At 52.6% G+C, this 13,260-nt stretch overlaps 1 protein-coding gene across 1 annotated transcript in view; it reads right to left on the bottom strand.

Annotated features, from left to right (window-relative positions):
- Nucleotides 1-1,166, bottom strand: part of EPHX1 (epoxide hydrolase 1, microsomal (xenobiotic)) — a 16,114-nt gene extending 14,948 nt beyond the window's left edge. Inside the window, exon 1 of the mRNA XM_012644347.1 lies at nt 933-1,166. The gene's annotated coding sequence lies outside the window, so the exon portion shown is untranslated. The remainder of the gene's footprint in view (nt 1-932) is intronic.
- Nucleotides 1,167-13,260: the final 12,094 nt, after the last annotated feature.

Below are 13,260 nucleotides of genomic sequence, written 5' to 3' on the forward strand. Positions count from 1 at the left end.
CCTGGCCCCCTGCCCTGGACCAGAGCCCTCATCACCCCAGGTCGACGTTACCATGACAGCTTTCAAGAGAGGCAACCGCCTCTCCCATCTCTCAGTCACCAGCACAGTCTTAGAACCCACTGCAGCCTTCTCCCTGGGACCCCACACCCAGCATGCCCACCTTTGAACTTCCAACACATCTCCCTCATTGGGTCGTGAAACTCTGAAGTGGCTCAAGGTCTCCATGTTTACCGAAGGTCTGCAACGTACCAGGGAGCTGGCCTCCGCCACCCAGCTGGAGACGTAGCATGGGCTGTCTCGGTGCGTATTTTGTCTCCAGCCAAGACAGGCCATGACTTTCATGTCTCAATGCCAAGCACCAAGAGTGCCTGGCCCCAAGTGCCCTGTGCGTGTCAGCCGATCAGATGGGTGGCCGGGACCAGCACTCCCACAGGGACAGCTCGGGACTCGTCCCTCTACTTTAAGGTATTCAGAGAAGAAAATGTGCACAGGCTTCTTCCATTTCTAGAAAGACACCATCTCCCTGGCAGGAAATCCTGGCCTTCGAGAAGATGGTATAAAGGCAGGACTAGGGTTAGGGACTGAGGGGCACATGGTGAGCGTGTGGGAGGAGGCGGAGGGCAGAGGGCAGAGCTGCCCCCAGCAGCAGGAGCAGGTAGACACAGCTCACCGGGCAGGCGGATCCCACCACAGTGAACCGGAGCTCGGGAAGGCAGGGACTGTGTCCCTCCCAGTCACCACCCCGAGCCCCAGTGCCCAGCACTGGCATTGCCCGGGCACCGCGAGGCATCCCCACCCATATCTGTGCCAGCCGCATACGTGCTGGAAGCAGATAAGGAATTTTGCATGGTATTGTCAGGGGAGCTGCACGAGTAATGGACAATTAGGGGGGCTCCACCACCCCAGTGAACTTTACAAACCACCCTCCTTACCTGACTTCAGCACAGAGAGACACCGTTGTCACTTCCCTCTGGGATATAAATGCCCAACTTTCCCTTTTCTGTGCAGAATGATCCCAGTGCTTTCACCGATAGCCCAGGGCTCCCTGTTCTCGCCCTGCAGTCGCCTCCTTGGGAAGCAGAGCTGCGGAGCCCGCGCCCAGTGACACTCTAGGCGCCTGTGGGACAGGCAGGGGCTGCAGGCACTGGCCCCCACTCCCCGTGGCCCTTTTACAGCTGCAGACCTGCTGACTCAGCTGATCTGATGTGTGCACAGCGCGGTTATCTCCCCCGGACTTTGCACAGCAAACTGAACATGTCGACCGCAGAGATACAGCGCTGAAACGATCGGTGTTCGAGCCCCACCTAAGCAAAGGGAGTCCAGGACGAGGGGCGAATGATGGCCCCGCCAGCACCCCCGGAGCATCACCCAGGAAGAGGGGGGCAAAGCAACAGATTCAAAGAGAAATTTAAAAACTATCTCTTGCATTCTCACTAAGATAACAAGAACATTCGTACTTGGCTCAAGGAGGGCGCCTTAGAGCATCTGATCTCAGATTACGAACAGGCTTTACTGCACTGTGTTAATTTGTCACCTAGTAATAGCCCTTTATTTAATATCCGGTATTAAAGGCGCACAGAGAAAGGTGTCCTAGATCAGCCCGAGGTAAGAGCAGGTGTTGACTGTCTGCAGGTGGGTTTTCAAGGGATGTAATAAGCCACGGTACATGCAAAATCCACCCACTAAGCTCATTGAACTTGACTTTCCTTTTCACTTATTTAAGGCAAGAATAAGAGTAGGCCTTGCCCTAACTCACACTGCAGTTGTGAGGATTAGAATCTGTGGCCGCAGAATTCCCTCCCGGTCTGTCCCTGGGTGTGTTGCACGCCCCTTCCCCATCCTGTCCCCTCTCAGCACCTGCTGTCAGCTTCAAGCCTTCATACTGTTACGGCCAGTGTTAGTGACCGGTCCCAGGGGAATAACCGAGCGGCACGCAGAGAGTTGGAGGGTCAGAAAGTTTAACTGCCAGCAGCCCAGACCGAGGTCAAGCCTCCAAAAATCTCAGCACCTCTTCCGGGTTTTTGTCAGGTTTTATACTTTTTTTGGGGGGTTAGTCTTAACAAATCACACACAAGTATAAATGATTAACCAATTAGCAAAAAGATTTAAAAGTTATCCAATAAATAATAATTCTTACAAGCAGTATAATTATGATAGGCTTATAACAAACAGTATAGTTATGATAGGTTTATAACAAATAGTATAGTTATGACAGGCTTATAACTCTGCTTCATTGTTTTGTGGTTTTAGCTTGCAAGGCTGACAGGTGTCAGCGTCTGCTTTAGCTGCTTTGCGGTTTTAAGCAAAACTGGCATGGAAATTCCCCAACATTCCCCCCTTTTGATGCCTTTAAAGCTATACAATGGCATCAACTTTAATAGGGTAGCTGTGCAGGTCATCGCCTGGGTGGTGACCGCTGCTCGAGCAAGTTTTTGAAGGCGTTGTTTGAGAAACTGTATTAGACAATGGGCTAAAAGACAGAATGACCTGACTGTTATAACAGGTCCTAAGAGGGGCAGTAACCATATGATTAGGGGAGACTGAAACCATGCCACAAATGAAGTTTTATCTTGATAATAGCCTTGTAGCTCTTTTTTAATATTATTTAACTGTTGTATGTTTTTTAACCAGCCCAGATCTATTGACATAGTAACAGCATTTTTTTTTTTAGAAAAACACACATCCCCTTTGCTACCCCCCCAGTTGCTAAGGATGTGGTTAGAGTGAGCCCGAGCATAAGTGAAGAAACACTGTTTTTTTGGTTTTTTTTTTGCTCCGGGTATTTTTTAACACAGCAGTTTTTGTAATTTTCCTTGGCTGTAAAGCATTACCTGAGGGACTAATACCACTGGGAAGCACGCACCCGTGTACGTTTCACTGATACACCGGGTAAGTGTCTGGTTACACCAGAAGTAAGTTTTTTATCAGAGCATATAGTCTGGCTCACTGTTTGATTGATCTGGCAATGTCTGAGGTTATCAGAGCTTGGAGGGGTTTTATAGAGATGGCTGTCATATAAGGGTTTAAGGACTCCTGTCTGTCATTGTTGGTGTTCTGGGTCTCTTATTTTAAGTATGTAGGGGCCCCCTTCCTGTTTTGAAGGTGAGGGCTCCAACAACTCCAACAATGACTAGTATATAAAGAGACATCTTGTTAAGACCCAGTAAAGTACAGTTATAACAATTTTGTCGATCTTAGTCCTTTGGGGCTCCGGCCCCGAGTCCAAGTCCCAGTAAGAATGTTACTAGTCCAGTAAGAGTCCAGCCCAGTGGGCTCATTCAGTCTGGCGTCTCTGGTGGTTCCTGTTGGTCTTGTCGGGCTGGTGCTTGAGTTGGATCTTTAGTGGGTCTTGGGGGTCCGGTTGTCCTGTCCTCTAGTTGAACTTTGCCCTCTTCACTCGGGAGTGGTGGATCCACGGCACTAGACCTGCAACCTTAACAGCAGTGGGGGTGACTAGTATGACGGTATGAGGCCCTGTCCAGGTAGGTTTTAAAGGCATCTTTTTTCAGTCTTTTACCCAGACTAGGTCTTCGGACTCATGGGAGTGGACAGGGGCTCCCAAGGGGACCGGGCTTCTTTCTAGTACAGTTTGATGAATGTGGGCTAGAGTCTTAGACAGAACCTGGAGGTGTTTGTCTAAGTGTAGTTTCCCTAGCTGTTTAATATTTCTCTTTAACTGTTTAATGAGAGGGGGTGGTCTACCATATAAGATTTCAAATGGTGAGTACCCGGTAAGGCTGGGAGTACATCTAACCCGCAATAGGGCTAAACTTAGCATATCTATTCATGATAACTGTGTCTCTTGACATAGTTTTGCAAGCGTAGACTTGAGGGTTCGGTTCATGTGTTCTACTCTTCCTGAGCTTTGTGGCCTGTAAGCTGTATGCAGCTTCCACTGAACTCTGAGTGCTTTAGAAAGAAGTTGTGTAATTTCTGCAGTAAAACTTGGTCCGTTGTCACTGCCAATGGAGAGAGGCAGTCCATATCAAGGGATGATTTTTCTTAGCAGGAGTTTTGCTATTTTTCTGGCTTTTTCAGTCCGGGTTAGAATTGCCTTAACCCATCCGGAGAAAGTGTATATCAGTACTAGCAAATATTTGTATCCCTGGCTAGGCTTGACTTCTGTGAAGTTTATTTTTATGTCTTTAAAAGGGGATACCTCGGTGTACTGGATTCCTGGAGCTGGCTTTGGCTTGGTAGCTGTATTGTTTTGGCACAAGTTTGACATCTGGTGGTAACAGTCATTGCTATAGATGGAAGCTTGGCTATGTAGTAATAGCGGGTGAGCAGTTCTGTGAGAGCTGTTTTTCCCAGGTGAGTTAAGTTGTGGTACCGGGAGACAACAGGATAGGCCACTTTACTGGGAACAAAGATTCTGTGGGTAGGCAGGTGCCACCATCCGTCCGTGTCTTTGTTAGCCTGTTCGAGTTTTGTCCATTGGTCTTCTTCTGCTGTATACTGGGACTCCTTGGGCCATTCGGGTGCTAACAAGATCTGGCTCTGTGTGGCACTGTCTTCTGGAGGTTCCATTGCGGTTGCTTGTTTTGCTGTTTGATCTGCCAGGTGGTTGCCAACGGTGACCAAGTCTGTGCCCTTGTGGTGGCCTCTGCAATGGATGACTGCAACTTTTTTTTTTTTGGCTCCCACACCGCTTCCAGTAACTGTAGAATTTTACTTTTGTTTTTGATTTCTTTTCCCCCTGCAGTAAGCAGTCTTCTTTCTTTGTATATTGTCCCATGAACATGCACCGTGGCAAAAGCATATTTAGAGTCTGTGTATATGTTGACCTTTTTGTCTTGGGTGTACTTGAGAGCCTGGATTAGGGCCCACAGTTCTGCTCTCTGTGCAGACCAGCCTTGAGGCAGCGGGGCTGACTCGATAAGCTCATCTGCTGTGGTGGCAGCGTAGCCAGCAAGGCGTTTACCTTCCTGGATAAAGCTGCTTCCGTCCGTGAAGAGGTTTAAGTCTGGTGCCAGTAGCGGGCTGTCTCTTAGGTCTGGCAGACTAGTGTAGACTTCTTCCATGACTTCGGCACAGTCGTGGTCTGGGGACCCTGGCTCAGTGGGCAAGAAAATGACAGGGTTTAAGGTCCGTACAGTTTCAACAGTGACTTGTGGGTTTTCACACAGTAGTCCTTGGTACTGTGCCAGTCGGCTGCTGGAGAGCCATCGGTGTCCTGAAGCGTTCATCAGGGAGACCACCGCATGGGGAACTTTTACGTTGATGTTTTGTTTAAGCATAAGTTTGTCTGCTTCTTTGACTAGCAGGCTGGTGGCTGCTAGCGCCCGGAGGCAAGGGGGCCAACCCAAGGCTACTGAGTCTAACTGCTTTGACAAGTAAGCCACTGGTCTCTGCCAAGGTCCCACTGTTCGTGTTAAGATTCCCAGTGCTACTTGTTTCTTTTCATGCACAAACAGGTTAAAGTCTTTGGTGAGGTCTGGCAAGCCTAAGGCGGGGGCCCTTTTAAGCAAGTCTTTTATTTCTTGGAAAGCTTCTTCTTGAGTTTCAGTCCATTCCAGTTCTTGGTTTTCGGGCTCACGCAGGGCCCCGTATAGCGGTTTGGCTTTCAGGGAAAAGCCTAGTATCCAGATGCGTCAGAACCCAGCCGCGCTGAGAAACTCTCGGAGTTGTCGCCGCTTGGTCGGTCTGGGGATGGCACAGATGGTGTGTTTGCGTTCACGCCCCAGTGTGCGGCGTCCGTGTGAGATGTGGAAACCAAGATATTTTACTTGTTGTCTACAGATCTGCGCTTTCTTCCAAGAGACTTTATATCCTTTATCTGTGAGTAGCTGGAGAAGGCACTGTGTCCCCTGCTCACAGTCCTCTTTGGTGGTGCTGGCTAAGAGGAGGTTATCAACATACTCTAGCAGTGTGCACCGGGTCTCTTCTCTTGGGTAGAAGGTGAGATCTGTTGCCAGAACTTCTCCGAACAGAGTTGGTGAGGTTTTAAATCCTTGCGGTAGCCGCGTCCAGGTGAGCTGAGTTTTCCTTCCAGTCTGGGGGTCTTCCCACTTGAAAGCAAACAGGGGCTGGCTTTTTGGAGTGAGCCACAGGCAGAAGAAAGCATCTTTTAGGTCTAGACAAGAGAACCAGGCTGCACTGGGGGGACTCTTCTGGCTTTTGGGTGATCAGGGCCACTTTGTTTGTGTTGGTTGGCTTTTTGGCTCCCTCTCGAACTCCCTGGAGGAGGGCATCTCAATACCTTTCAAGCGAGGTCTGCTTCTTTGGGTCGTCGAAGTCCCATCCCGGGTTAGTTTCTGGCGCCGCCCTTGTTGCCCACTGCTCAACGTCTAGGGTCCCTCCTGGTGCTCGGACTTGTAGCCATCTTCGTGCACCTCCGATGATCCGTCATCTCTCTTCTGTGTTGAAGAGGGTCAGCAGGAGTTGACGGCAGTCTTCCCAAGTTGGCCGGTGCGTCTGGAAGATGGACTCCAGGAGGTCGATGAGGGCTTAGGGCTTCTCAGAGTAGGGCGGAGTGTCGTGCTTCCAATTCAGCAAGTCAGTAGTTGAAAAGGGCTGGTAATACAAGGTCAGTGGTCCTGGCTGCTCGGACCCGTCGTCCTGAACTTGTGGTGGACCTCGCATCTCTCACAGGGGCATCTGAAGGGCCGGCTCTGTTGGCTGTGCAGACTGCAGACGGTGAGCGAGAGGGGTGCTGTTCTCTGGCAGGCGCCGTCACTCGGTGGGGCCGGATCTGGTGGCGGGGAGACTGACGGTGGCGGAGTGTCTGGTGCCCCTGGGGAAGGTCTTGGAAGCATGTCCGGCAAAGGGTGGTAGGGTGGTGGCAACTCTTCCATGGAAGCTTCCTGATGGATGGGGGTACTCGACTCACAGGCTTGAGCCTTCTGGTTTCTTCGGCCATTAGAACCCTGCTCTGTCCCTTTCCAGCTCAGAACCGAACCCAAAGGGGCAAAGTTTGGGCAATCTCTAGCCATGAATCTATATACGGAAACTGATCCAGGTGCCCATGGGGCCCTGTTACTATTTTCCAGATAGCTCTAATAATGGAGGGGTCAAGGGTTCCCGTTGGCAGCCAGCCTACTTTAAATGTTGGCCATTCTAGCTCACATAGGGCTTTCAATTTACTCAGTGTCTGGTGACCCTGTAATCTTCACTAAAGCCCTTTTTGAAGTTTTTCAGCATGCACCTTAGGACCATTGGTTTGAACTCTGCCCTGCTCATTTCTGAACCAGCGATCTTTTTTTTACATCACTGACAATACTTTTTTTACAACACTCCCCTTTACAACAGTCTCCTTTATAACATTCTCCTTTATAACACTCTCCTTTATAACATTCTCCTTTACAACACTCTCCTTTTACTAGTTTCGGGGTTTCTCCCTTCCCCCGACCTCCCCCTTTCGTCATAAATGGTGTCGCAAGACAAACAGGGGTCAGGGCTTTCAGGTGTCTGCCTGGCTGTGTCCCCCGCGGGAGCTTAGGCGTGTCTTGGCTAAGGCATACCAGTATAAAGGCCCGGCTCGGTCGCTCCCTACTACAGGGAGTGAATCGCCGTTATGTCATACGACGCCGCCACAGCGCAGCTTAGGACTCGCCCAAGTCCCGTAGCTGAAGCCGTGGGACCACAGGCCCGATGACCACAAGCAGACACCAAGCTTCACTCACCAGACTCAAACAGATTCAAACAGACAGACAAGAGGTTAGCACATTCCCACCCAGGGGAGTCCCTAACCTTAGGAGGGGATCAAGCTCCTCTTCCACCTCGGAAGCCACTCTTCCTTTACTGGTGGGCCAGACAGGGTCCCGGGACCTTACCTTAGTCGACTTCCAGACCGGTCTGACCAGTCCTTCTGTCTACTGCATCCCGGTGAGTTCAGGGCCCCCAGCAGGAGGGGACTCCTGAGGAGCCAGGACTCCGCAAAGAGGCCGGTGGCACCAACTCGCTGCAGTCGCAGAGGCCCCACCGTTCGCCTCGCCCATCCCCTGATCCGGTGGCTTCAAGGGGCCAGCACGGTCGGTTTCCCGGTCAGGGAACCAAATGTTATGGCAAGTGTTAGTGACCGGTCCCAGGGGAATAACCGAGCGGCACGCAGAGAGTTGGAGGGTCAGAAAGTTTTATTGCCGGCGGCCCAGACCGGGGTCAAGCCTCCAAAAATCTCAGCACCTCTTCCGGGTTTTTGCCAGGTTTTATACTTTTTTGGGGGGGTTAGTCTTAACAAATCACACACAAGTATAAATGATTAACCAATTAGCAAAAAGATTTAAAAGTTATCCAATAAACAGTAATTCTTACAAGCAGTATAATTATGATAGGCTTATGACAAACAGTATAGTTATGATAGGTTTATAACAAACAGTATAGTTATGACAGGCTTATAACTCTGCTTCATTGTTTTGTGGTTTTAGCTTGCAAGGCTGACAGGTGTCAGCGTCTGCTTTAGCTGCTTTGCGGTTTTAAGCAGAACTGGCATGGAAATTCCCCAACAATACCAGCTCTCTGGGACCCCCAGAGCACAAACCATGCCAGCATGGGAGCTGCAGACGTCTGCTCAACCTGTCTCTAGGACTGCATGTCTTTTCTCAAAAAATGAAATAATAATGAACAAGACCTTCCCTGCGCTGGGGGTCTGCCGACCTTGGGCAGGGGCGGCAGCTGGGCACCACTCTCTATCTGCCTGGCCCTGCCCACAGGCCCCTCGCTGGGAGCCGGGGAGAACCACAGATGCACCCCCAGCCCCAGGGCAGCGAGGGTCTAGGAAGTGCCAGGCGCCCAGCCCTCAGGCCCCTGAGCTCCCTCACCAGGGCCTCTGCTGTATTTAAAGTGTGAAGAAAGCAAAGGTTTGAGGCCAGTAAAGAGGGAGCCACTCCGCCTGCCCGGCTCCTCCGCAAAGCGCACAAGGGCGGGGAGCCAGCAGGCAACTCCCTCTGTTCTCCCAGCGTGGGCTCCTTGGAGTCGGGTGGCGGGAACAGACACCACCCACAGTGAGGACGAGGACTGTTCACAGGGCAGCCCATGGCAGCAGCGGCCTGGGCTGGGGAGGGTGGCCCTAGGGGGAAGCCCTCCCCTCCCCATCTCACAGCCACCTGACACCCAAAAGGAAGAGGAGGGCCGCACCAGCCCTGCCCCACCGGTGCACCAGTCACTAGGCCAGAGGCACCGCACATGGATGCTGGAAAGAACTCAGCAGCGTCAGGTCTGAACCCCTCACTCCACAGCTGGGGAAACCGAGGGGGACTCGCCCTGGGCCATGTGGCCGGGGGTGCAACAGCTGGAATGAAGGGAAAGAGGAATCACTGAACTCCTTGTCCTCTATCGTCCCTGCTCTAGGGCCAGGTCTCTCAACCCTGCCTGACATTTTGGACCAGCGATTCTTCGCTGCATGCTGTGCATGGGAGAGTTTAGCAGCGCCCTGACCTCCACCCACTGCATACAGTAGTGTCCCTCGGCCCCATTCTGACAACCAAAAATGTCTCCAGACATTGCCAAGTGTCCCCTGGGGGCAAACTGCCCTCATTCGAGAACCAGTGCTCTAGATCGCGGGTTCAACTTGCGGGTGAGTCAGAATCACCCAGAGGTTCTGATTCAGGAGTCCTGCGTGGGCCAGAGCATCTCCCTTTCTAGCGAGTTCCCAGGTGTCGCTGGAGCTGCTGGTCTGGGGGCCACGCATTGAGAAGCCCTGCTCTAGACTGGAGTGTAATACGTCCTGAGAAGGCTGGGCTGTCGCTCCTGCGCACAGTGTATGCGAGGGCCGAAGCTCAGTCCCGCAGATGCAGGCTGAACGGACAGCCGTTGAATGGACGCTTGTGCCTGGGGCACGAGGACCACGGCCTTTCTGCAGGGTCAAGAGGAAGGGCAGGGACAGCCCCACCTCTAAGACTCCCAGAGCCTCTCTGTGCACAGAAGCACAGACGGGTGGGCTGGCCCAGCATAGGAAGCCAGATGCCCAAGCTGGTGGCACCCCCGTGGGGAGGGGTGGATGCCATGGCCTGGATTCGCCGGGCGCAGGATCCCACTGGAAATGTGAAATACATGCTGCAGCCCCAGCGGTGCCTGCTGCCCCCCAGCCAGGCCTATGAACAGCTCACAGCCCAACTCTCACATCTGACCAGCTCTCTTGTCCCAGGAAGGGCACCCAGAGCTCTCCTGACCTCCCCTCAGGGCCTGCGAACTCTAGTCTACACTCTCGGCCGGGCACGCTCTGCAGCCTAATGCCACACTGGGCAGCTTTCTGTCCCGGCAAACAGACCGCCAAAGCCTGGGATACCCTCCATGTTCCCCTGCCACGTCCTGCTCTTCCTTCTCCCCGAGCTGCCCTGGTTCCCCCAGCTGCGTGTTCTCGTGTGCCCCGAACTCCGGCCCCGAAGCCTCTCACTCCTGTGGGCTCATGTCCGAGGGGAACAGGTTACCATCAGGGAGGGCTTCCTTGGGGCACTGCTCTGAGCACTTTGTATCCTGCAACTCATTCAATCCTTGCAATATTCCCAGTTTACAGACGAGAAAACTAAGGCTGAATCTCTTGTCCAAGGTCAAGCAGCTAGTGAGTGGGCGAGAGCAGCAGGATCCAATCCAGATGCCACAGCCCCCTCTGCACCCTTCCCTAGACCACCGCTGCGGACAGTTTCCCTGTGCCATGAAACCGTGTGCTCCTTGAAGGCGGGAATTAGGTCCTTTACCGCCCTACGTCCCTGCTGTGCCTTGTTTATAAAAGGTGTTTGAAAAATCGCAGACATTGAATCCTGGAACAGCCAAGCCCCCCATGACAAAGACAGTGGCTGGGGCTTAGGGTGAGGACATGACTCTGCTCAAGGTCACCGGGGTTACTGGTGTCTTCCCATTGCTCCCCTGGCCTCCACTGGTCCACACTGGGCTGCTTGCTGCCGGTGCATGACAGGACAGCAGGGACAGGGGACATCTGAGAGCTCAGCAAATCACCTTCCCTGCAGGTGCCTGTCCCATCCTTCCCCTCCCCCGGCCGGAATGCAACCTTCTGTCTCCTCTCTCCCCACTGCTCCGAGCACGGTGCTCTGTACACACAGGTGCACACTGACTGCGCTGTCACAAACTGGAACTGGGTGGCTGGGATTTCAGTCCTGCTGTCTCAGGCTGGTGGGCCTCAGTCTAGCCACGAGGACCAAGTAAGGCGTCTCCCTTTAAGGTGGAAGGGGTGTGCGGAGGGTACCACTGAAAGTGGAGGCAAGGTAACATTCCTAGGGAGAAACCGGGATTAATCACAGCGTAGCAGGAGACTCACACAGACGTTCTGGAAAACTGGCTGGCATGTCTGCTAAAACCGGACTTGTACAAACTCTACGACTCAGCAACTCCACAACTAGGTGTGGACCCACCTGAAATGTGCCCACGTTTACCAAAAGTCACAAACTAGAATGTTCACAGCAGCACTAGAAACAACCCAAATGCCCGTCAACAGCAGATGGTAGTGTATTCGCACCGTGGAATACTATACAACAGGAATGAGCAATCTCCCCGGGGTTCGAGGCTCTGGTGAGCTATGATGACGCCACCGCACTCTAGCCTGGGTGACAGAGTAAGACCCTGTCCCTCCCCCCGAAAAAACGAATGAACCATCTACGACGACACATGGCTGCATCCCACAAGCAGTGCTGCGCACGACAGACCAGACCCAAAAGAGCACAGACCTCATGATTCCGTTCACATAAAGGACAAGGACAAGCAAAACTCATCTTTAATGACAGACAGCAGAACTGGGGCTGAAGCACCCATAGTTTTCCAAGCCCCCAGGGACTATAATGTGCAGAAAGGGGACAGGTTCGTATGTAGCCCAGACAAGGTGGAGCTGAAGAGCACTGATGCGATTCAGGGTCACCGCGCAGTCCCGGCAGCAAAGCTCCACCGCGAGCCGCCGAGCCACAGTCGCAGCCCCGCCACAGCCAGCAGGGTGCCCTTCGACGGTGCCCACCCCCTGGACGCTCATCCTTTACTCAGGGAGACCCTGCTGATTCAGGAGTAGGCCAAGGTAGTCTGATTCTTGGAAGAGGAGGGGTGCAGGGCGGCCAACATCATCGGTGGGTCCCTGGGAAGACGTTATCTCCCAGGCCGCCGCATGTCGGTCAAAGGCAAGTACCTGGGAATCTGGGGAAGTGTGGTGGCCCACGTGGACAATACCATTTGAGGAGCCAGCCTGGCTTTCCTGGGGAACCCCCACTCCGTGGCACTCCCCAAACAGCAACTCGGACAACCTTTGATTTTAAGAAGTGGAATGTCTTAGAGTTTACCATAAGGGGGCTTCTAGCTTGCTTTCCTCTTTGGGTAGTTCAAATGGCAGCTCCATCGTTTACCCGTGGAGGGGCTCTGGGCAAGTTATCAACCCTCTCTGAGTGTTCCTGGCCTCATCTGTAAAATGGGGATAACAACATTGACCTTACGGGCTATTTGTGGAGGCTGCCTGATTTGAAGCAGGTGCTCAGTGAACGTGTGTTCCTCTGCGTTCCCCTAAATCCCTTATTACTGTGCAGAATCTCCATGTTGGAAGAGGCCCCAGAGGAGCCCCTGTCCCTGTTAGATTATTTAGCCCACAGCCCAGGGTCCTGCCACAGCCAGTGTGCACGCCAACGGGCTGGACGTGGGAGAGTGCACGGCATCGGACGCCTGTGGGCTGGGAGCACCTGCCGTCCGCCCCGTGTGCCTGCACCCAGACGCGACTGGGCAGGGCGACGGAAAGCACAAGGCCTCCGCACATCTGGCTGTCAGTGTCCTGCAAGACGCGTCCCTGGGGGAGTCTCCGCTCCCCTTTCCTACTGTTCTGAGAGGCTACATTCTCAGCATGAGGGGGCAGAATTCTGTCCGCTAAGTCTTCACCTTTCCAAGGAGAGCTGCATTTCTCTCTCCTGTGAGGTCAGCTCCCGCTGGTGTAGAAAACACCCTAACTGCTTCAAAACGTCAAGGTTTAGGAGACACGTGAAAAATTCAGCCTTAAAAGGATCCAGAATGACAGTGCCTGCTTTGTTATGCTATTTATCAGAGCTCAACTGATCCACCCCAAAAGTTCCAGAAATGTATTTTATCTGATTAGGTTTTTCTGTTTTGTAGTGCACTCTTCCGGAATACTGACAACGTACTGTGCTGAGAATTAGGAGGGAAGGGAAGGTGGGGAGGGGGGAGCCTTTCAGAATGAAGGCATTTGTTCTTGGAGCCACGGTACCCTTGTCAACAAAATGACTCACTTGCCTGGTAAGGAAAATGCAGTTTTTGTTGTAAATCAGCACAACTTACTTGCAATCTGGTGACCTTTACCCTTAAAAGACTGATTAACAACACAAG

The sequence above is a fragment of the Propithecus coquereli genome, unplaced genomic scaffold, assembly GCF_000956105.1.
Source record: "Propithecus coquereli isolate 6110/MARCELLA unplaced genomic scaffold, Pcoq_1.0 Scaffold210, whole genome shotgun sequence".
In the NCBI taxonomy this organism is placed as follows: Eukaryota; Metazoa; Chordata; class Mammalia; order Primates; family Indriidae; genus Propithecus; species Propithecus coquereli.